The sequence below is a fragment of the Diaphorina citri genome, unplaced genomic scaffold (assembly GCF_000475195.1).
Source record: "Diaphorina citri unplaced genomic scaffold, Diaci psyllid genome assembly version 1.1 scaffold3673, whole genome shotgun sequence".
Lineage (NCBI taxonomy): Eukaryota > Metazoa > Arthropoda > Insecta > Hemiptera > Psyllidae > Diaphorina > Diaphorina citri.
Window position 1 is genome coordinate 195 of NW_007381073.1, and position 11,965 is coordinate 12,159.

Below are 11,965 nucleotides of genomic sequence, written 5' to 3' on the forward strand. Positions count from 1 at the left end.
ATAGTTGTATACCTACGTTTGTTGTAGATAAAGACATTTGTATACGTTTGTTGATAAAGACGTTTACCTACCTATTTTGGTTCACATAATTTTAAGGTTCCGAGCTATTCAGAGCTGCGGTTCACAAAGTTGTCATCGCCGGGTTAGTTGCCAAATTTCGGAAGGCTCCAGAAGAAGGAGAATTTTGGGGGACTGCGGTTCACGACAAGTTGTATTTGTAGAATTTAAGTCCACCAGAATGGAAAGGATTGAACGACACAAGAAGGTAATTTTACTACTCATACATTTTCACCAGGCGGACTTTTCGTAAGATATTGTCGTTTCGTTAACATTACCCGGTAAATTTCGCAAGGGTTTCTTCTTTACATTTTTTATTTATTTATTTATAAGATTTATTTTTTTTCTCTCTCAAAACGGAATAATGCTTTTTTAAAAACACTTGACGTCCTTTTTACAAGTCTTCACCAATATCATCACTTTTTTTTCGCTATAAAAACTCAGAATACAATTTTTCTTCCTTTTATTTGTGTAATTTTAATCAAAGATATATTTTTTTCCGACATTTAAAAAAAATACATAAATTACGTAAACATTATTTTGGGAACGAAAATTTACTTCGAACTCGTAAAAGTTTTCGGAAAATATTTTGTGCGGTAATTTCCCAGTAATATTACGTGACGAGTTTGCACAAGCTTCCAGTAGGCTCTGATGTCTGTTAAGCACTGATCCTTTACCTTGCTTCAAACTTTTTGCTGAAAGCTTCTCTTGTCATAGACCTTTCCTAATAGAATTTATATCAAGTTCTCAACTTCATTTGAATATTTCTCGTAAGTTCTGAAAGATTAACTGATATCTCATCAAAATCTTCATTGTCACAGGCAGCAGGTAAGATTGCAAACATTTTATCTCTTTTTTTTTATATTGTTTACAAAACAATATCTACATAATCATTTTCACAACACTTCATAGGAATTTATACCCTTTGCAAAGTCTGTTTCTTTCATTGTAAACTTTTATTTCTGATGATCTTCTCTTTTTAATGTTTTATCTCATCAAAATCTTCATTGTCACAGGCAGCAGGTAAGATTGCAAACATTTTATGTCTTTTTTTATATTGTTTACGAAACAATATCTACATAATCATTTTCGCAACACTTCATAGGAATTTATACCCTTTGCAAAGTCTGTTTCTTTCATTGTAAACTTTTATTTCTGATGATCTTCTCTTTTTATTGTTATCCTTCTGTAAAATAAAGTTATGTGCCAAGTTTAGTTCAATAAAACTGTTCTTTTTTTTCAGCAATTTGACTTGTTTTTGTTTCTTTCTTTGAATGTTTTGCAGTGGCAAATTTTTCTATGAAAACAAAAGCTCATCAAAATCTTCAATCTCACACTCACAGGCAGCATTATTCTCACACGGACCGGTGAGACTATTTGAAAAAATAATCCTCTGTAACGTTTGGAGGAATGTTGTAACTTTTTGGACTCCTTCAGAATCATAAATCTTGGCAAACGTAAAAGTTGTCCAATTTTTTTTTTTTTCTCGAGAAAGAAATATTATGAAAACAAAAATATAGGTACTGCTCTTTGGTGACAGAAAATTGGGTAGCACTCAAAAATTTGGAGAGGGAGTTGAAGCACATCCGCCAATGGGGCTTGAGGCACATACACCAAAACAAAACTGTGAAGTATTAGATTAGATAGAAGTTTCCTATGGAGTACTACTTACATATGAAAATTGAGTAAAATTTCGAATCCAGAGTCATTTCTTTTATACCTACATATGTTTCTTGATTTGCTGATTCAATTAAAAAATCCCAAATAATCAAAAGTATTTACCTAATACCTATACCTAATTATATCTCAAGAATTGTATTAAAGAGACTTGTTTGCTGTCAGAATTCACATAAAATTTTCTCTAGAAAATGTGTAAAGTAGGCAAATTTCTAACAACTTGAAGGAGTGGGTAAACATGGTCTGAAATACATAGTATAAAATGATTTTTTCAACAAATGAAAAAAGAAAGTATTAGGTGGTATTGTCTCTGTAAAAAAAAAAGTTTTTTCATCCTTATAAAACGCTTGAAAGTATGAAACTCTGGCAAAGCTTTACAGAAAATGAAATTTTCTCAGCTGTCAGTGTGAAAAGTTGTAAAAGAAAAAAAAGTCCAATGGAAAATATGCAGAATAATTTGAAATTCAAATCAAAATCTTCAAAAATATAAAATGAGCTTCTCAATATTAGCCCATATGGTCACCTGGAAGAAAAAATAATCAAAATTCAAGTACCTACTTGACCGTGTCAATAATTCAAGTACCTACTTGACCGTGTCAATTTTCATTAATTTGTCGGTTTAATATGACCAAAAATTAATGTCTGTCTTTTCCTCTATAGGTGGAGTATTGAAGCCTGATGCTCAAAGAAGGAGAACCTAATAGTACTTATCAAATCATAAATTGAAATGAGTTTCTCTCTCTTTTATTTCCATGAATAATAGTACTAACCTAAGTTCACCTTTCAAAGATTTTGAAAGTCAATGCTCTATTAATTTTGAGATTTTTAACCTTTCTATCTGTAATGATCAACTCAAATTATCTTTTACACCAATAAAAGTTATTCAACTTATGCAATGATTATAAAATATACAAGTCCTACACTGAAGCAAAATCATTTTGCCAAGCAACAACTTGAAGCAACATCATTTTGCCAAGCAACAACTGATCAGCAGCATGCAACAGTATCCTGACTATCCTGTAAAGATGGAGAGCTTGAACAGTAATCAACATCTGGATAAGCAACTTTTCCTTCAAGCAACTTTCGACTCGGCTGCTAGATCCTCCCTTGGGACTGAAATTCTGCAAAAAACATCGATGATTTATATTGATGTGTTCCTTCAATTAGGTTTAGACAAATCGATGGTTTCTTTGAAATAACAATCAGTGAAACGTTTTTTGAAATTCCAAGATTTGATCCAGAGTTCCTGTGACATTGTTTCAACGTTCACGCCAGTCTAATTCTGAAGTAACCATTGTCCCGACATTCAGACAGAAGTAACCAGTACCGAAGATTCTACCTGTAAAATATGGAGAAAGTATCAGCACACTACAGGAATTACATAATTAACTTTTTCGTTTCTTTTATCCAAATATTAGGTACCTACATCAGCTATAAATATCTGCCTAAAGAAGATCTTCAAAATTAGACCTAAAGGAGAAAGGAGTCCATGCATCCAGATTGTAGCCCATTATGAAGACGTGAGCTCTGAAAATTGAAATAACCGGAAATATGGACCTACAGCCGAAGATTTTAGAATTTAGATAATTAAAATTCCTGTTGACTCATTATTAAGAAGAGTAATGTAGCACAGTACCAAAAAGAACAAACCTAGAAGAAGTCGTATAGAAAATATGCTGAAGAATTACTCTAATTGTAAGACCTACATAGGTAGAAATGGAAAGAAAATTACCTAAATGTAGCAGCTAATCCCAATCGAAGGATGGAAACTTGGAATTCTCTTGATTCGTTCAATATTTTTAGAAAAGTCTGATTCCAAAACCAATACGTAGGGTGTTACTTTCAAAATCAAATTGTTGTGTGTTTCTTTTTTCTTTCTTTCTCTTTTAATTTAATCAAAAGATATCACAGGATTCAGGATGGGAGACTATAAATCCAATAGCATTTCCTCAACATTTATCATATATTTTCCTAGCATGAATTTTCCATCTAGAATATTTTTTATCTCTTTCTTGGCTAGACGTGGTAAAATAGTTGTAAACGATATTGAGAAAATCTTCTTTCACTACTTAATAGCATTAGACAGGCTTACATGTACCTAGTCACCACAAGTTACGGGGGGAAAAATCCAAGTTTTGTACCTATAGTCTCAAGAAAGTAAAGAAAAATAAAGTAGCTAGATGAAGAGAAAGACGAAGGAGGAGACAAAGAAGAGGGAGGAGGAGAAGGAGAAGTAAAGGAATGAAGAAAAAATGCAGTTGGGTTGTGAACAAACATAAAGCTCATAGCATCAGAAGGCAGGAGGGGGAGGAGAAGTAAAGGAATGAAGAAAAAATGCAGTTGGGTTGTGAACAAACATAAAGCTCATAGCATCAGCATGGCATGCAGTATGCCCATTCACAAATTGAATTTTGTAAGGGAGGTGGAGGAGGTAATTTTGTAGCACGCGAGGAGAGAAGTAACAGGAGTTTAGGAGAGTAGAGGAGATAATTTTGTAAGAGAGGAGACAGGAGGTTAGTTTGTAAGTTTGTATTTTCATAATATGTTTAACCTGCCTATATTAGCATGATTTTGTCATTCGGGAGCATCCCTTTATATAAATACAGGGTCTAAAAAAATAAATGGTCTAAAAAACCCTACAGTCTAATGCACTACAAATTTGACACCTAAATATTATTGTAATTCTGTCATCTTCACACCATTCACTGTTTGGACATAATTATTATTTAAAACCAGATCGCTCCAAGATTTTTCGTTGACATTTTATTTATCTTCCTAAATTTGTCAAATAATGTGTGAGTCGAGTCGGTTGTCTTCTAATAATTTTCATATTGTTATTCAACTACATAATATTATGTATGTAGGAAGTCCTGTAAGTATTAACCCATACCCATAAGTGCTAAATTATAACGAAGTAAATGAACATCAATTTGTAAATAAAACTCATTTGAAATAAAGTATTACACACATACATACAAAAAGTTGTAGAGGCATTCATTGAACTCGTACAAAAGTGTTTTCTGTAAAAGTTCTTTTCAAGTTCATATCTATTGAACTTTACAAAAAAGAGAAGAAAATACCAAGAGATAGTTTGCACAACTGGAAAAAGAGAGAGCAGCACAAAAAGTACCAGCTTTTGTTAATCGTGTCATATATCCCTGTAATGCATTATAATCTGTCACACGTGTGTTACGAATACATAACCAACTTATCCTCGCTGAAATAGATGCATAAAGTTGAAGCACCAGCTTTTGTTAATCGTGTCACATATCCCTGTAATGCATTATAATCTGTCACACGTGTGTTACGAATACATAACCAACTTATCCTCGCTGAAATAGATGCATAAAGTTGAATTGGAAACAAAAGAAAAGTGACTTAATTAAAAATTACTCTGGAAGAAAAGAGAAATAAGGAATTGAAAATGGACTAGAAGAAAGATTCATAACTAAATGTAAGCGAATAAAAATGAGTTATAAAAACGAGGAAAAATACTGAAAGGGGTTGGGAAACTAAAGTCCAGGAGGTGGGGAAATGCATGCGCGACTGTAGTGCTGGGTGCACCGAGCTGAGAGCTTTCCGAAAATGAGTTTTACATAGACAAATGCATTTTCCCTGCACATATCGTCAAGATATGCACAGAGTTGCATACACGTTTGTGTCTGTGCACTCGCGATTTCCGATTTTATTAACTTTCGAGAAAGTTGCTTGACGAGTCGATTTTCTTTCGCGAGTTACCAGGCGGACCAAGATATGCACAGAGTTGCATACACGTTCGTGTCTGTGCACTCGCGATTTCCGATTTTATTAACTTTCGAGAAAGTTGCTTGACGAGTCGATTTTCTTTCGCGAGTTACCAGGCGGAAAAATTATCAAAGCTATCTTTACTAGTGGAGATGCCAAAATCACAAGGCATCATTATTAGTGGAGATGTCAAAATTACAAGGCAACATTATTAGTGTAATTAGGGAATAGATCAATAGAAGGTACATAGGTACATAAAAAGCCCAGTCCGAGGCCTAGGTATAGGGGCAAACATCCCCATAGGTCGGGTTGAGCTTATACGAATCCAGGGATTCTGGGGAATAGAAGAGGTTCTTTCATTTTCTGAGTGGAAAGAGATTCGCCAGGTTTTTCTTTCATTTACATAAACTGTTCAAACATTGTTATAATATCTGGGACCTTTTCGTCATATCATCCTCATTGCTATCATCATTATTAACATCTTTAGTCCCAGTATTTCCAGGAAAAACAGAGTGGTTCTGAAAACAGAGTGGATCCCAGAACAGAGGGGGATTTGAACAATTCTCTAGTTGAGGTACTCTGTTGAACTCAGCCAGCCTGGGAGGAACTCCACCTGCCTTTTAAGCACAAGGTCGCAGGTTTGAACTAAATGGATAAGGTTCGTTCTCGGGATGGTTTTCTCCTATTACCTTCTGTTTGTTAGTAGGTATTTGGAAGGGTTACATTTGGGCAATCACGTGCTACTAGCTGGATCTTCCCATACTCCTGAAGAGCACGAGGATTTTAGAAAAATCTCAGGCAAAGCGGATAAATTCTCGCAACTAGGTACTCGTACTTATAGCACATTCCACCTGCATAAATCTAAAAGCATTACTGTCATAACTATAATCATCATAAGGATCATTATTAACATTAGCCCGTCGTGTATAATTCATTATTCATATACTTGTTATAACGTTATACATCGTCCTGGGCATCATGAAAATTGTCTCCTCTTCATTTAACTTTAAATTAATAATAAATTTCTCGTAGTTACCTGGACGTAACTTAAAAGTCTCTTTTTTTCTCATTCTAGATACAGTGAAGTTATGTTTACACTGGCGTATTTTCTTTTCCATCTCATTAGAGAATAGTGAATTGTACAATAATTGAACGAAGTGAGATTCAAGTTTTTCCTCGAAGATTTTTCATAAACGGTACTAGGTATTTATGTTTTTTTTTTTTTTTTTTTTTTTAAAATGTAATGTATGTTAATGTTTTTTTTTTCAAAAAAGAATAAATATTTTACAAAAAACAATAATATGTAAAATCAAATAGGATGCATTCGTACTTTTAAACAAGTGTCTTTTTATTTAACATATAATCTTATATAAATTGTTTGTAGGTAGTCTATATTCACAAAAATAGCCAATTTGTCTCTTTTTTTCTCATCTAATTACTGGGTATTTATGTTTTTTTTTTTTTTTTTTTTCAAAATGATAATTAACTTTATTTTTCAATAAGACAGAACAAACATATAACAAACAAACAATAATAGGTAGTACAAAAAAGAAGCAATTTCCTTTTTTCCACTTTCTTATTTTAACTTTAAAATGTCCTGTCTATTTTTGTTGGTTTGTCTGTTTCACCATAACTCTCGAATTTGTCCAATTTTGATGAAATTAAGTAGTGAAAGTGTTCATCACTAAAAGGAAATTTTATATCATTAGATTTTGTGCCTGAATTCCTAGTCAAGCCTTTGGAGGCTCTTTGGAGCCCTTTTCTTGAGTTTGAAAGCTGTACTAGTTTTCTTACCTCTATGTGCAAGTCACAAAAGATCTAACCAGGTCGCAGTGACATGGGGCGTTTATCACTTATACTTACCTCTATGTGCTTATACGATAACAGATATTATTTATTTTTCGCTCAGCACCTAGGAATTTTCCTTTAAAAATGTGCCTACTTTAAGTACTTACTACCAAAGCTGTGACATGCATTCGATTCTTCAGTAAGTATAACACAAAGAATACAATCAGCTTAGTAAGTAAAATTTTCTTTTCCAATCTGAACGGGGATGCTTTTCTTATTGCCCTGCAATTCACGGAGCATAACTTTTTCATCTTTCCCCTTCTCTTCCTCCTATTTACCTAACTATACAATAGAACAATGTGCCAGCACAAAGTAAATAGCGAGGAGGAGGGAGTATATAGAACTTTCACGGAACATAACTTTTTCATTTTTTCCCTTCTCTTCCTCCTATTTACCTAACTATACAATAGAACAATGTGCCAGCACAAAGTAAATAGCGAGGAGGAGGGAGTATATAGAACTGTAAAAAACTGTACATAAGTATCTAGGTACTTTTAGTTGTTACACCCAGACACGTGCTTACGAGAGAGAGGGAGGGAGAGTTACTTTTTTTGTGACGTCAGAACTGAGTATTGGTTTACGTCACGGAATGGCGTCATGAATTTTACTTTGAGAGTGCGGAGCAACGGCGGTTGGTAGTCAGGGGTGCTTGCTCTTGCTTTCCGTGACTTTAAAACGTCCCGGGTTCGAATTCCGGGACTATTTTTTTTTTTTTCTTATTGTGTATGTCCAGCATGATCAAAATTAGGAAAATAAAAAAAAAGACTTACCAGCTTACCACTCTTTTTTCTCTCTCCATGTAAGTATGTACCTACTTTTGATCTTGAGTAATTTTTTGGCCATTAGGTACCTACCTTGTAAATTTGGCACATCCACTATTTTTTTTATTTTTTTTTTTTCTCATCTCTGCATCTCCCTCTAGAGTTCTTGTTACAGTTGAAAAATGGTGACTTTGGCACATCCACTAATACTACCAATAGATTCCAAAGCATAAATAGATACCTACCTATCAAAGTAGGTACCTAACTTCCCTTAATATACAGTACCTTCAGTAAAATGTGTAATGCCTACCTATATCTTACCAGTACTATAAAGCCTACCTACCCAGCAATAAAACAAACCTTTTCTTCTTCTATCACAACAAACAAACCAAAATAAAACTTCCATGCTGTAAAAAAGTAAACAAAAGTTTATGTTCCGCTAGTTTTAATTTGCTCCGTGCACATAAAAGTCTTATCCTCTTTACATTTTTAGTAAGTCTTTGAGTATATTATACTAGACATAGGATTCCTTAGAGGAAGTTAAAATGATCTTCGTATTAGTCTTCACGTAAATTACCCTTGAGCTGTATGTCATGAAATATTATCCTAGATAAAGTCAATGGCTAATAAACTGTGTTGGAAGTAACTTCGTTTGGTTTATAACGAGAAGAATAAAGAGGTTATGTGGTAATGTAAGTTAATAAGAGAAGTGGATAGATAACGATTCGCGATCCAACTTAACGCGGTAAACCGTAAAGTCCTAATATTTTCTCGCTGAGCCACGACGACCTACTCTCACCTTACAGCAAGATGATGTATATTCTTATAGATTTTAAAGCTTAAGGTAACACAATACGTCCTACATGTGATATCCTGTTCACTTAAATACGGCATGAATATATTGTTTAATGATAAAATAGGAGAAGTAGCAAGGCAAAGTTTTGTATTGTTCCAATAAGTTTTCTCTTAATGAAAGTTCGATGAAAACATATATTGTTTTTCGAGAGCAGGGTATCCCGTAGAACACACAACAGAGTCTTCCGTAAGTCAATTGTAATAGTTTTTCTTGAGACTTAGCTCATCTAGGCTTCCCGATCCTTAAAATGCGGAGTTTAATGAAAGGGACATCCATACTTTTATTTTTTTGGAATGTCTGTCATATATGGACATTGCCCGAATTGTCTATATATATCGTCGAAGTTATACGCGGCAGGGTAGGAAGATGGTTTTAAGTGCTATTTTCAATATCAAACAGCATTTCAAATAAAGGAACAGTTATAGTTACTGGCTACACCACATACTAGGTATAATTTAGTCATAAATACCTTTATATAGTTCTCACCGTGCTCCTATCCCTTTGCACTCTCTTTCTTTCTCTCTTTGTTTCTTTATAGTTAATATTCTTCTGCCTCTCTTTATCATTCATTCTCTCTCCTTAGTCGCCTCTTTCTTCTCCTTTTCTCCTCTCTGCTTATCCTGCCAAACCTTTTAGAAGGCTACATACCTTTCTTTACCTCCACTTGGTTGATCTTAGAGTATAAGTTTATGGTTTAAGCTATTTCTCTCCTATTTCATCGCGGCATATAAATATCTTTTTCTCCTCTCATTAATGTCATTACTATTTCTGCTTTTATTGTCAATTTGGTCGATTTTGTGGTTTAAAAGTAAGAGTAAACCTATTGAGATGAGTGACTTCATAATATGTGAATAGTACCTATGGTAGAAGTAGGGATTTACGTGAAGGAGTTTTAATTAGGAAGAAGGAGAGAGGGCAAGAGGAAGAGTGGGTAAGGGAAGGAGAAGGAGCGAAGCCCTGTATTTGAATTCAATGTTTTGTATGAGAGCAGGACAGAGTGTGAGATAAAGTGATGGAGGGATGGAGAGAAAAGGATTGAGAGAAAGAATGGTTAAGGAGATGTATGGTTAAAGATATGAGAGGTCTATGTAGATATAAAGGGAAAGAGAAGAGAAGAAGAGAGTGAAAGGGAGAGAAGTGAGATAAGGTATTTCCAGTTATGTGTGAAACGTGATTGTTCTTTTTTGAAATGCTTGAAATTTGAAAATAAGCACTTAAAACCATCTCCCTACCCTTCCGCGGAAAACTTTCACGATAATGACCAAACTAGGCAGTCCTAATACGACTTTCACAAAAAATATAAACGTATGGATGCCCTTTTTAAACTCCAAAATAAATAGGATGTCATAGTTAACCTCAAGAAAACTAGACATTACCTTATGGAAGACCTTTTTTTCTCCCTCTCTCGAAACCTTTTTTTTGTTAGAATTCTTACCGATTTGGAAAAACTTATGGTACAATACCAACTTTCTCTATAATAATAACAATTGCATGGATTATATAGTCGGACAGATATCACTCTTGTAGTATTTTTACTTTACTTTAAAAATCTTATAAGTTAAATCATCTGAGTAAATTATTTTCCTCTGCTCAGCGAATAAAAGAGGACTACGTTTATCTTAAGTCTCGTATCTATCCACTTCCCTTATTAACTTACATTTACCACTACCCTTTATTCTTACTTGTTATAAAAACAAACGAAAATGTTACTTCAACAACCTTTGGAACACATTGACTTATCTTAGGATAATTATTATACCACCCTGTGAGAATCATTTCTTTATCTCCCATGCTCTTTTTCCGACCCCCCCTTACTACTCTTGACTTGACTTGTTTACTCTTCTTCTTCTCCTCACCTTTCAATATCTCTCCGGTTTTTCTCTTGTTCTTATTCTTCTTTCTTCTTTCTTCTTCTTCTCTTCTCTCTTCTTTCTGTCCCTCATTGTTCGTGTTCTTTTTCTATGTTATGGTATGAACATTTTTATTTTTTATCGCGACGAAAGAAAAAGAAGAAGAAGGAAGGAGGAGGAAGAAGAAGGAAAAGAAGAGAAGGAGGAAGAAGAAAAAGTGTATTTTATTTTTATATAACTGTGCCCAAAAAAATGCAGGGAAGGAGAAGGAGAAAAGGGTGAAGAAAGTAGAGGGTAAAGAAGTAAAGGTTAAAACAGTGTGAGTTAAAGAAAACAGTTTCCATTGGAGCAAAAGGAGCGTTTCCTTTGGACCCGCAAAAAGGTGTCAAACACAAGACATGTAAAAGGTGTGATAGGAAACTTGCTTGCTTTTCTTAAGAGTTAAAATTGAGCTGCAGCTAAAACTTTAAATTAAACTGGTATAAATGTCTTGATACCAAGAGAAATTAAGAACTTACCAACCAGTCTAAATCTACCTTTGAACCGTTTGCGCGTGTGTATTAACTCAGCACTAGGTTTTTCTTCCCGCATTGAAGTAAATGCGGGAAAAGCCCCTTCAGACGTAAAAAACTATCGTTTGAAGCTAGACTTGTTCTGACCACTTTCTTTGAAGAAGGATAGAGGAAAAGATGCTGTTCAAAACGCGGCTAAAACACTTGGGACTTTGTAACACAAGTAAAACTTTTACTTTTGAATTTTAGGTAATAGAGTCACAAGACTACCATGTTTATATTACACACTATGTAATTGGAAGTTAATAGACTTATATTAATAGAAGATAACTTAGTCTTTTCCCTCAAAATTTTCGGGAATAAGTCTAACTTTTCTTCTCTTATAAGAAGTATTAACTTCCGCACTAGATGTTCTTCCATATAAACTTTTAGTCTTGTGACTTATTAGCGTAAAATTCTAGACGAAAGGACTATTTCCCTTGAGATAGCAAGAAGAGTTCAAAGTAGTAGGGCGCTGATTTGTAAAGGGTTCTAGGTGTGTTTGAAATTTTTTTACGGTCTCGTTCACTATTCTTAAAGGATCCTGCAGAGGAATTTTTCTCTCAAAAAAATACTCGCTTTTAAGAAATGTTATAAAATTGGCAAAATTGCATATTTTAA

At 34.0% G+C, this 11,965-nt stretch overlaps 1 protein-coding gene across 1 annotated transcript in view; it reads left to right on the top strand.

Moving 5' to 3' along the window:
- The first annotated feature begins 313 nt into the window (after positions 1–313).
- The window catches only part of LOC103520478 (sex determination protein fruitless-like), a 15,920-nt gene continuing 4,268 nt past the window's right edge, over positions 314–11,965 (top strand). Inside the window, exon 1 of the mRNA XM_008485574.3 lies at positions 314–885. The gene's annotated coding sequence lies outside the window, so the exon portion shown is untranslated. The remainder of the gene's footprint in view (positions 886–11,965) is intronic.